General features: G+C 30.5%; 1 long non-coding RNA gene across 1 annotated transcript; it reads right to left on the bottom strand.

Moving 5' to 3' along the window:
- Positions 1–5,904: 5,904 nt before the first annotated feature.
- Positions 5,905–10,046, bottom strand: LOC129287441 (uncharacterized). The gene is made up of 2 exons (XR_008587707.1): positions 9,358–10,046; positions 5,905–6,574 (listed from the first exon to the last, which is right to left on the bottom strand). It is a non-coding gene; the product is annotated as an uncharacterized LOC129287441 (long non-coding RNA).
- Positions 10,047–10,499: the final 453 nt, after the last annotated feature.

Below are 10,499 nucleotides of genomic sequence, written 5' to 3'. Positions count from 1 at the left end.
GCCAGCCCGAACCCGCCCGAAAAATTTAGGGCCAAGCCCGAAAAAAATATTATTTTTTTATTGTTCGGGCCTATTCGGGCGGCCCGAATAGGCCCGAGGAAATTCGGGCCAAGCCCGATCGGGTTCGGGCTTGGCCCGAATATCCGAATAAAAAATTAAATTTTTTAAAAAAATATATAAAATATGATAAAAATTAATTAATTTTTCAAATTTTATATCATTTTATACCAAAATACTATATATATAAGTGTTTTAATGTAGTTATTTTTTTAAAAAAATTAAAATAGTTATATTTCATATTTTTATTATTTTTAATCAATAAAATATCTCAAAATAATATTTAAAATATATTTTAATATTGATTTTAATATTTTAAGACCCAGTTTTTGTTAAAAAAAATTTTGAGTCCTATAAATCATTTGCATGTAAAAAAATAATTTTATATTTTTTTATAAATTAAGAGAATTAATTTTAAAGTAAAAATAAAATTGAAAATAATTTTAAAAATAAAATTTAGGCATGCACGAATTTCTGACTCTACTACTAGATAAACATAATAAATAGAATAATATTTTTAAATAATTACTTGGTTATTGTCCATGCTAGATTTGGTTAAAAATTAAGAGTAAACTAGAGTAAAAATTCCTTTTATATAAGAGTTAAACAATATAACAAGTTAAAGAAAAATGATTTCAAAAAAAAATATATTTTACTCATAATTAAATAATTTTGTATATAATATAATGATGGCAATTTTTTTATATTCATAAAAATGAAAAGTATAATTTACCTAAAAGTTATTTAAAACTTTGAACTAATCGAAATAATAATTTTAAGTTAGTAGTCTAACTGTGATTGAATTGGGATCAGCTTAATCATAATTAAAATAATATAATTTAATTAAAATATATAAAATATTTATATATGACTATGATAAGAGCAATATTTAAACAATTAAGACATTAATTTACAAGTAAAGGAAACATTCATGAATAAATTATACATAATACAACAAAATAATAACAGAGCTACGTAAATACAAAGTTGATAAATTATTTTTTATTTTATTCTTTTAAAATTAAGATAATATTTTACGATTAATAGAATTATTTAAAAATTAAAATTGGTTCAAAATATATAGAAAAAATATTTTTAAAAAGTTTCGGGTATCCGGGCCAGCCCGAATAAGCCCGAAGCCCGAAGGTGTTAGGGCCGGGTTTGGCTATATGGGCTTTTTAGAAGAGGTAGGATGCTTTAAGCCCAATCCGAATAAGCCCGACCCGAATTGAGCCCGGTCCGAATAAGCTCGGCCCGCCCGAATTACCGGCTCTAAAAATGATGATAACTTTGTTCCTCGTCAACAGCCAAATTCCTGGTGTCATGTGTCCGAAGCTTAATGGAACATATTTACGAAAAAAGTGGCCAAGAAATTGGATGGAACACTTCTAAACCAGACAACCACAATTGTCGTTATTTCTTCCTTCGACGTCAAGCTTTTACAGCCAACTATATTCTCAAGCTTCAAGGTTTATATATGTTTATATTTAATGAAAGATAAATTAGCTTATTGGCTAAAAAAAAATCTTATAACCAGAAAATATGAACTAAATTTTTAAAAATTTAAGAGTATGACTGATTTATATTAATAGATAAAAAATTTGTTATTAAAAATTTAAAAATTTATAAAAATTTATCATTGATATAAAAAAATATATCATTAACAAATATAATAAACAGGCTATAATACAAAATGTAATTATAGATTTGGTCTTAGAGAAAGAGTGCATTGAAAGTGAGAAAAGGGTTCTTCACCCTTTCATCTATTTATTGAGTACTCCTTTAAACTTATTTATAAATCATTTCTATCAAACTCATTAATATCAATATAATAAACGTATAAGAAATAAAAATAAGTGAAATTTTAAATATAACCCTCCAGTAAAAAGTTAATAGTAAACAAATAATATAATATTATTTTTTTTATATTTCTTGCTCTTATCTTTTAAGGATAGTTTTAGAATTTTAATTTGAAAAAAAAAATCTCATTAGTTAATAATTTATTAAGTGAACTAGATTATATTTTTAGAATGTAACTAACATACAGGACTGGAGGAGTATGTTGCAAAAATGCTATTATTGATAAGGGCTCGAAATCGAGCCTAAAAGGCCACATAACTTTTTTTTTTTAAATGAAACCTTTAATTATACTAATACATATATAAATTAAATAGTATTTTAATTAAATATTTTGGGTTATCCACTTTTGTTGGATTGGGTCTGATTAGAGAATGGGGTCTTAATATAATATTGAGAAATTATGGGTTTCTATGTGTAATATGCTTGCGGTATTATGTGCAATTTCTCTTACCTATTTGAATTAGAGTAGAAATGGTTTTATAACGGTGCATACATGATTTGCAATAACCTCTTGGGTGTGGGTAGTTTCTATGTAAGGCCGGTACGTGAAAATCCACGCTCTCTACATTTTCTAATCACCTAGACTCCCCTCTTGTTTTCTCTCTTCTTTTCTGTGTGTCACTACTAAAAAAATAAAATTAATGACAGATAAATTCGCCACTAATAAACAAAATTTGTTATTTGTTTTTGATTTAGTGATGGATCATCTGTCATTAATTTCCGTCACAAATATAGCTTTACTAATTTAGTGACCTAAATGAATCTGTCACTAAGTGACGGAAAATATCAATCACTAATTAATAAATTTTTATTATTAATTTATTTTATAATCAAAAATTTTTTATGGGTCCAATCACTGCCATGTCAACTCCTATGCCATTTCATAAGTACACATCACCTGTCACTTGCCCCATTGTCACTACTTGAACCTCCATACCACATTGTTGCCATATCAACAAACTATTTTAATTCTCTTTAAAGGTGTTGTTGCCTTGTCGAACCTAATACTTCTTTCTTTTCATACACGCCTTTTGTCAGTTGAGCTATGATGTTAATATATATATATATATATATATTACTTAATTGAACACATATATTTAATTTAAATGTATTTGTTATATATTTAATATATTAATATTTAAATATGTTCATAATCTATATTATCATATACACAAACATTAACACATATAAATATATAATTCAATATTTATTATTAGTTAATACATATATTATTTAATATCAATTAATATATATTATGAAAATAAATAATTGTGTATATTGTTTGATATTATCTAAGTTATAATTAAAATATTTTCATATGATAAAAATTTTATTTTATTTTTAAATTTACATAATAAAATAAAAAATTATTTTATTTTTATATCATTTTATATTATATATTTTTCTTATAATAAGAGAAAAATTATCTGTGTAATTATTTAATTTGGTAAATTTAAGAAAAAAAATTCATGTGAACCTCTCTGTGTATATCATAATTTTTTATTTAAGTTCATTTTACTAATTTTTTTAATTAAAAAATCTTTCACTAATATAAAGATTTAGTGATCGATTTAAATTGGCAAGTAAATTTATAAAATCTGACCAAAATGTGATGACATCCAATCTCTGTCACTAATCCATTACTAATTTATATAATTAGTTATGGATTTTAGTTCCTCAAAAATCTCCATCACTAATGCCTATAATTAGTGATGGATCTCCAATCCATCACTAAATTTAATTTTTTTTAGTAGTGTGTACTTGTTTTTCATTCAAAACTGAGTTCGGGTACATAACTCCGAGCACATGGTATGTAGAAAACATCTTTAGGAGCGCTACCTTCAATTAGGTCTAATATCTAAGTTTTCCTAAAAGGAGGGGTGAATTGGACTTAATAAAAATTTAACTAACAATGCAAATTAAAAAGAGATAATGTTGGAATGAAATCACCAAACACAAATGAGAGTAGGGAAGAAAAGCTTGCTTACATCGTTTATTCTAATTCAACTCTAACAACTTAACCTATGTCTAATCTTCAAGTCATACTTGAGAATTTTTTTCAATTACTCTACCATGATTAAGCCAGGCTCTTGGTTGCTATGGTACAATCCCAAAATTCTACACAAGTTTGAATCATTCCTCCCTTACAAAGGTAATTATATATCCTCTTAAGCTCACCGAGCTTAAGTTGCTCCATTTTAAGTATGTAAAATAAAGATGAATAGAGTATATTTAAGAATAAACAACTACCATCAAAGACTCTTTTTTAGAATTAATTTACAATTAATGAAGCTCATTCGTAATGAATATTACAACATAAAATTGGTGAAATAATAAATGAGTATAATCGCATGATAACTTCACTACATTCTCTTTTGCTCATTTTATCGTCTTCCTATTTATGGTTGATCTTCATAGATGATCCACTAAACACATATAGTTAGCCATTAGACTATATATCTTCTTTCCTTTTGGCTTTCTTTAGAAAAGAGGAAATGGCAAAGTGCTTTTTAGTAGAGTTTTTGTGCTCATAGCAAGTAAGGAAAATAACGGCCATTTGCATTTGTTGCTCTAACAAAAGGTAGATAAGGTTTATACCAGTAGGACCAAATGTTATACGGTATAAAAAATAATGGAAAAATTGATAAGTGATTTAAACTGTTTGAGATTGCGTTTAAAATGATTCTAGATAGGTAGTAAGTTCATTTATACTATCCATTAGCTCAAATCAATTCCGTCGGTCTAGAAATTTTTATATTGAATATTTACATTGTCATTTAATCATATTTCCTACTTAACGTTTTTGTCAAAGCCTGGCGTCCGCTAATAAAATATCATATAAATCTTAATCAATCCATTAGAAACTCTTATAAACTTCAAATAACTCATTTCAAGTCAAATCAATTGGTAAAATCTTCTTACATTTTGAAATCCCTCGTGAACCCAAGAAAACCTAGAGAAAATCTAATTAAAGGGGGAGGAAGTTTACGTAGGAAGTTTACCTTAATGATTAAAAGTCCTAAACCAAGCCAAAATGTCAGGAACTCCAAGCCGCAGCACGCCTAGGTCGTGCCTCCGTTAGTTCCTTCTTCTTTCTTTCTTTTTCTGTCGTGCTCGTGATCTAATTATATCATATTTTTAACCATCCACCTTGACAAGCTATGACATGCATCCCAATGAATGATCCAGAGAGCCAACTTTTGGATTTGTTCCCTTGAATCGAGCCCAAGTGGCCCAATGCCTAATCCGACCCAATTTCAAGCCTCTACTCACAAGTCAAATAATAGATCCAATGGTCATTCTTAACTGCTTTTTTCCACTTTTAATTAACTTCAAATACCATTTATCTTAATTAATTCTGGAATCTATTAAAATTTGAAATGTTACATGCAAATAGCAAAATATTGCGAGTAGACAGAGAACATGGCTGAGTTGAGTGAGTTCTGATGGATTAGCTCATGAGCAATGAATTCTGCCTCAATTTAGAAATGGAAGCAACTTCAACTAATTAATTAGGAACAAAACACAATAAATAAAATCAGTGCATTTTGCACCATGTAATTCAAAAGATAGTCTAATTCTATTTTCTACCCGTCGTGTAATAATACATACGAAATGAACTTTGTTGCGATTAATTTTTTTTTCAATAAAAAAACTTTGTTTCCACCAGAGTCATAAAACGGTGCGTTTCTCACCACCTAATCCTGAAAAGGAAAACTCTGCGACGTGTCACGAAATGCTGCATCGATGGCTCCACTGAATTCAGTCAAGTGTCGAATGAAGAAAATCTGTTCCAGTTTCAATCATTAGAAACAAAATTCAAACACGTCATATCCAGAGTCTCGAGAATCAAAACCATATATAATAATATAATAATTGCCAAATACTTCAAGAAACAATAATGACAAAGAATGAAATCATGTTGTTTCTGTAGAGAGAAGTATAACTTATATATAGAGAGCTAAGTACCGAACTAATCATGGCACGTATCTCAACTAATATAACAATAGTTAAATAGATTAACCACCTTTAGTTATACTCTAACATTCCCCCTACTGAAAAACAAAAAAAAAAATAGCAACATATCAGTAGTCTGAGTAAGGAGAGTTTGAGTTGGCAGTAAACAAATCAGAACTTGTGACTTCTTCTTTCGATAGAACCAGCAACTTGGCACGACAGTAAAAGAGCATGGCATGAGACAGTGGTTTAGTGAGCACATCTGCAACTTGATAAGATGCTGGAACATAACCAACTTGTACAATATTAGCAGCAACTTTTTCTCTAATAAAATGAACATCCAACTCTACATGTTTGGTTTTTGAATGTAAAATAGGATTGACAGACAATGCAACAGTGCCAGAATTATCACACCAAATGACAGGTGTTAACTCAACAGTGATGTGCATTTCTTTGAATAACGACAAAAGCCATAATACTTCAGTCATTGAATCAGCAATGCTTCTGTACTTTGCTTCTGTAAAAGATCGAGAAACTACTTGTTCTTTCCTTGAGATCCAAGCAACAGGATTGGGACCTAAAAAAACAGAATACCCACTGGTTGATCTACGAGGTTTAGGTGAAAGAACATAACAACAATCTTCCACTTCCTCAACTTGTTTCTTCTCAGTAGTACTGCCCCAATCGGCATCAGCATATACTTGAATATGAAAACATGTAATTGGATGAATTAACAGACCATAAGTACTTGTTCCATTTAATCATATTTCTGCTGTGAAAGCAACAACCCATTGGATGTACGATGAAATTCTACACCAAGAAAATAAGATATTTCACCCAGAACTTTAAGAGAAAAAAAACTGAACTCATTTGCACAATAAGCTATTGAAGAACAGTCTCGTTTGACCCAGGCAGCAACAAATCATCAACATAGCTGTCACACCCCGAAAATATAACATGTTTGGCACAAAAAATATAGAGATAATATCTATATCCTAAAAGTCTTTACTCAAGAAAACTCTAATTTATAAGCCATGAAGACCTTTGATAATAAATTAAGTTATCTTCAATACAAACCATACGAACAAAAGTTTAATATTTTACAAAGTAGTAGTAGCAGCAAGGAATTCTCTTCTAATCAGTAAATATCAAAGTATAAATCATAAGGATGAGGACCCTAACTATAGCTTATGTGGAGCACCTGACATAAGAAATTTATTTAAAGAAGTTTGATCTCAACTGAATATTTCAGCCCCTCAAGGATTAGCGGAAGGCACAACATCAGCTAACGTATCTGAGACCAAAATAATAATTTTCAGTGAATAACGTCCCAACAATAAATAATAGAACTTGAATTAAAAGGAAAAGTTTAAAATTATTGTGAGTCAAAGAGACAACGGCCTTTAAAAAAATGTAATAAACTTTAAAATAGAATAGCTCTGTAAAATTTTTTAAAATTAGATCTTAAATCTTTGAACTATCATGGCAAATATTAATAGGATTTGCTTCTAAGAAAGCACATAAATGAAATAAATATTTATAAATAAATTATTGAATAACATCAATGGAATATAAAATCATCAAATAATTGTATTTATAATTATAGGAACTTATCAGAATAATTTTACAAACGTGGACACACAGTACACGAGGGTAACTACCCAAACGCGGCTTATGCCATGAAGACAAACGTGGACACACACAGTCCACGAGGGTAAGTAACCAAACGCGGTCGAAGCCACGAAATAAACGTGGACACACAGTCCACGAAGGTAATGCTAACCAAACGTGGCTTGAAGCCACGAAATCAAACGCAGGTCCAAAGCCCACGAATAACCATCCCTCCATTCCACGTGCGTTGGCCATCGCACGGGGCTAGCACCTCCTATAAACACCCTACTAGCTAGGTGTACCATGGCGCACTAAAGGCTAACGGGACTGCCGTTAGCAACCAGTGTTCCGTATAAAGTCCCTTTCTTTTTTTTAAACCATTTTCAAACATGCGAGAAAATCATCACTTTCAAGATACAATTCTTGTTCTCAAAATCAAACTCACATGAATATTTTTAAACATTAAAACTTGCCAGAATAAAATTTCATATCCAATGCTCATGCTTGCATTTATTGGATAATCAAAATTTTCAAAGTTGAATAGCAAGAATCATTCTCTGTATCAATCCAATATTTGATAAAATAAAAATCTCACAATCAAAGTCCAAACTTGATTTAATTGATCAAATAACATTTTAAATTTGGTAAAGCTAATTTCTCAAAATAAAGCAATGTTAATCAACAAATATCCAATAATCGCATTAATGCTATTAAAATGATTTTCAGAAAAATGTAATATTTTACTAAAGAAAATTTTAGTTGAAAAAAAATTAGTTGGGACGTTATCCACTTACCTGCAATATTCCCAAGCACAAAATTCACCCTTTAACGCTTCAAACAAACCTTCCTTACTACTTCAATCAAGATTTCTTTTCTTCAGATCCCCTATTCAATAATGCAAAATTTAAGTGACCTTTATCCGAGTCTAATAAAACTCCTTTTCCATAACAGGGACAATATACCCTAAGTTCTCAAATTGATCCTATACATATCTTAAGTCTTTTCAATCCTCACGATACTATATATTATTTATTTATTCAAAGCTTTCTCTATGTTACACTTGTCTTTCTAACTCGAATCAAGAGCTAACTAAATTTTGATCAAAGTATGAACATGCATGCACACCTGAGCTTTATTACTCTATTAAATTAAGAAATTATATCCATAACTCACTTCATCAAATACCTTAAGTGCACCATAAAACGAGGCATAAATCAACACCATTATTTATAAATCATCAATAGTACAATTTTCAAAAATTCAATTAGCCATCCAACAGCTACATGATCAAAAAAATTTTCACAAAGCTAAGTTAACTTAAATATCACCTATACAAAATGCATTTTGTTTTTCATAAATTACATAATAAGATAAAACTCATCCCAATAGACATATTTTTTTATTTTTTTATGTATTTATGTATTTATTTATTTTTTCAATCACCTTTCATGCATTAATTCTTAAACTTGAACCAGACTTTTTCCTCCTTGATTCCACCTTCCAAAATTTTATTAAATAGATAATGGATAATTGAATCAACTTACCAAGTTTGCGAAAGGTAATTGTCCTCTAATGATGGTTTATCTAATCAACAACATAACCATCAAATATATATATACATATATATCACATCACTATATAACAAGATTTCTTTTTGAACATTTTATTGAACATTTTGTGGGCATTGATCCTCAAACAATTATCAAGATTATTTAATAGAAATGCCCCCATAAGTTTTAAATTCAAATTACTCAAACTCCTATTGTACAAAAGTCATCCGCAGCAATAGAGCAAGAAAGAACGCATCAAACTTTCTAGCCATCTAGTACGCACATAGCATCAACAAGGAAGAGGAGATTCTAGGATCCTTACCTTAGCAATGGCAACAGTAAACAGAAGGAGATTCTGGGCATGTGAACAGGGAGGTAGAACGCAGATACCCCTCCTAATCTGGTCGCCAACATGAACAGAAAAGAAGTGAAGGTGAACGAAAAAAAATGGAGGCCGGAGATCGCAGAGCAGAGGATTTGGAATTCTCTCATCTCCAACGAGTTACTATACTCGTCCAACGTGAATCAGGGAGATATTTCTGGCACCAGGAAACAGAACCAAGGGAAGACCGATGTACCCCATGACCACCGAAATGGCGACGACGTAAATGAACCAGTGCCAGCGATGTTGCTGCTCGAGAAAGGTCTAACAGCAGCAACCACGATGGATACAGATAGAGGAGGTGTGACGAATGACAGAAAGGCAAGGATTTTAGCAGCCCACCTCACTGGTGACGAGACAGAGGAGAGAAAAGCCAACATCACACACACACACCAGCATGGCTCACGCAACAGAAAAACAGGGGAAGAAAGGAGAAAAGAAAACTGGACAGCCTCATCATTTACGGTGGAGAAATTTCGATGGCATGGGGCGCTAATTGCTGGCGGGGATCAGATAAGCAAGTCGGTGATGTGGAGAAGACGTGTGTAGAAGAAACTGGACTCTCGTGTGTAGAAGAAACTGGACTCTTTCTCACTGTGCTCTGTTTTCTTCGACCGACAGAGGGAGTTTTAAAATATTACAGTTTGGAAAAATTATAAAAGACCCAAAAGATATTTTCTTTAATAACACAAAAGTCAAGAATATTTTGGTAATTTCATTAATCACCAGAAAAAATAAAATCACCTTTGGCATAGGTAAGATTCGAACCCCCAATCATTTAAACAGAGACCAACATAATTTTCATTAAGCCACTACTTCTTATTCATCATAAAACTTGAACAATTTAATAAAATATTAATTAGATGAAAAATCATTTAATTTAAAATTCTAAGTCATTACAATAGCTTAAGAGATAATAAATACCATGATCATCTTCGCGGATGAAAAGACAAGAATAAGCTTTAGAAGCAGTAAAACCCAGAGAACATAAATGAGCACTTAGTTTTTGAAACATGCACGAGGCGCTTGTTTAAGACCATAAATGGCCTTTTTAAGTCTGCAACCAAGTGGACTTTCATTAC

The sequence above is a fragment of the Prosopis cineraria genome, unplaced genomic scaffold (assembly GCF_029017545.1).
Source record: "Prosopis cineraria cultivar Desert tree isolate PC_DT_omini unplaced genomic scaffold, ASM2901754v1 PC12, whole genome shotgun sequence".
Lineage (NCBI taxonomy): Eukaryota > Viridiplantae > Streptophyta > Magnoliopsida > Fabales > Fabaceae > Prosopis > Prosopis cineraria.
This window is presented reverse-complemented; position numbering and strand designations above follow the sequence as displayed.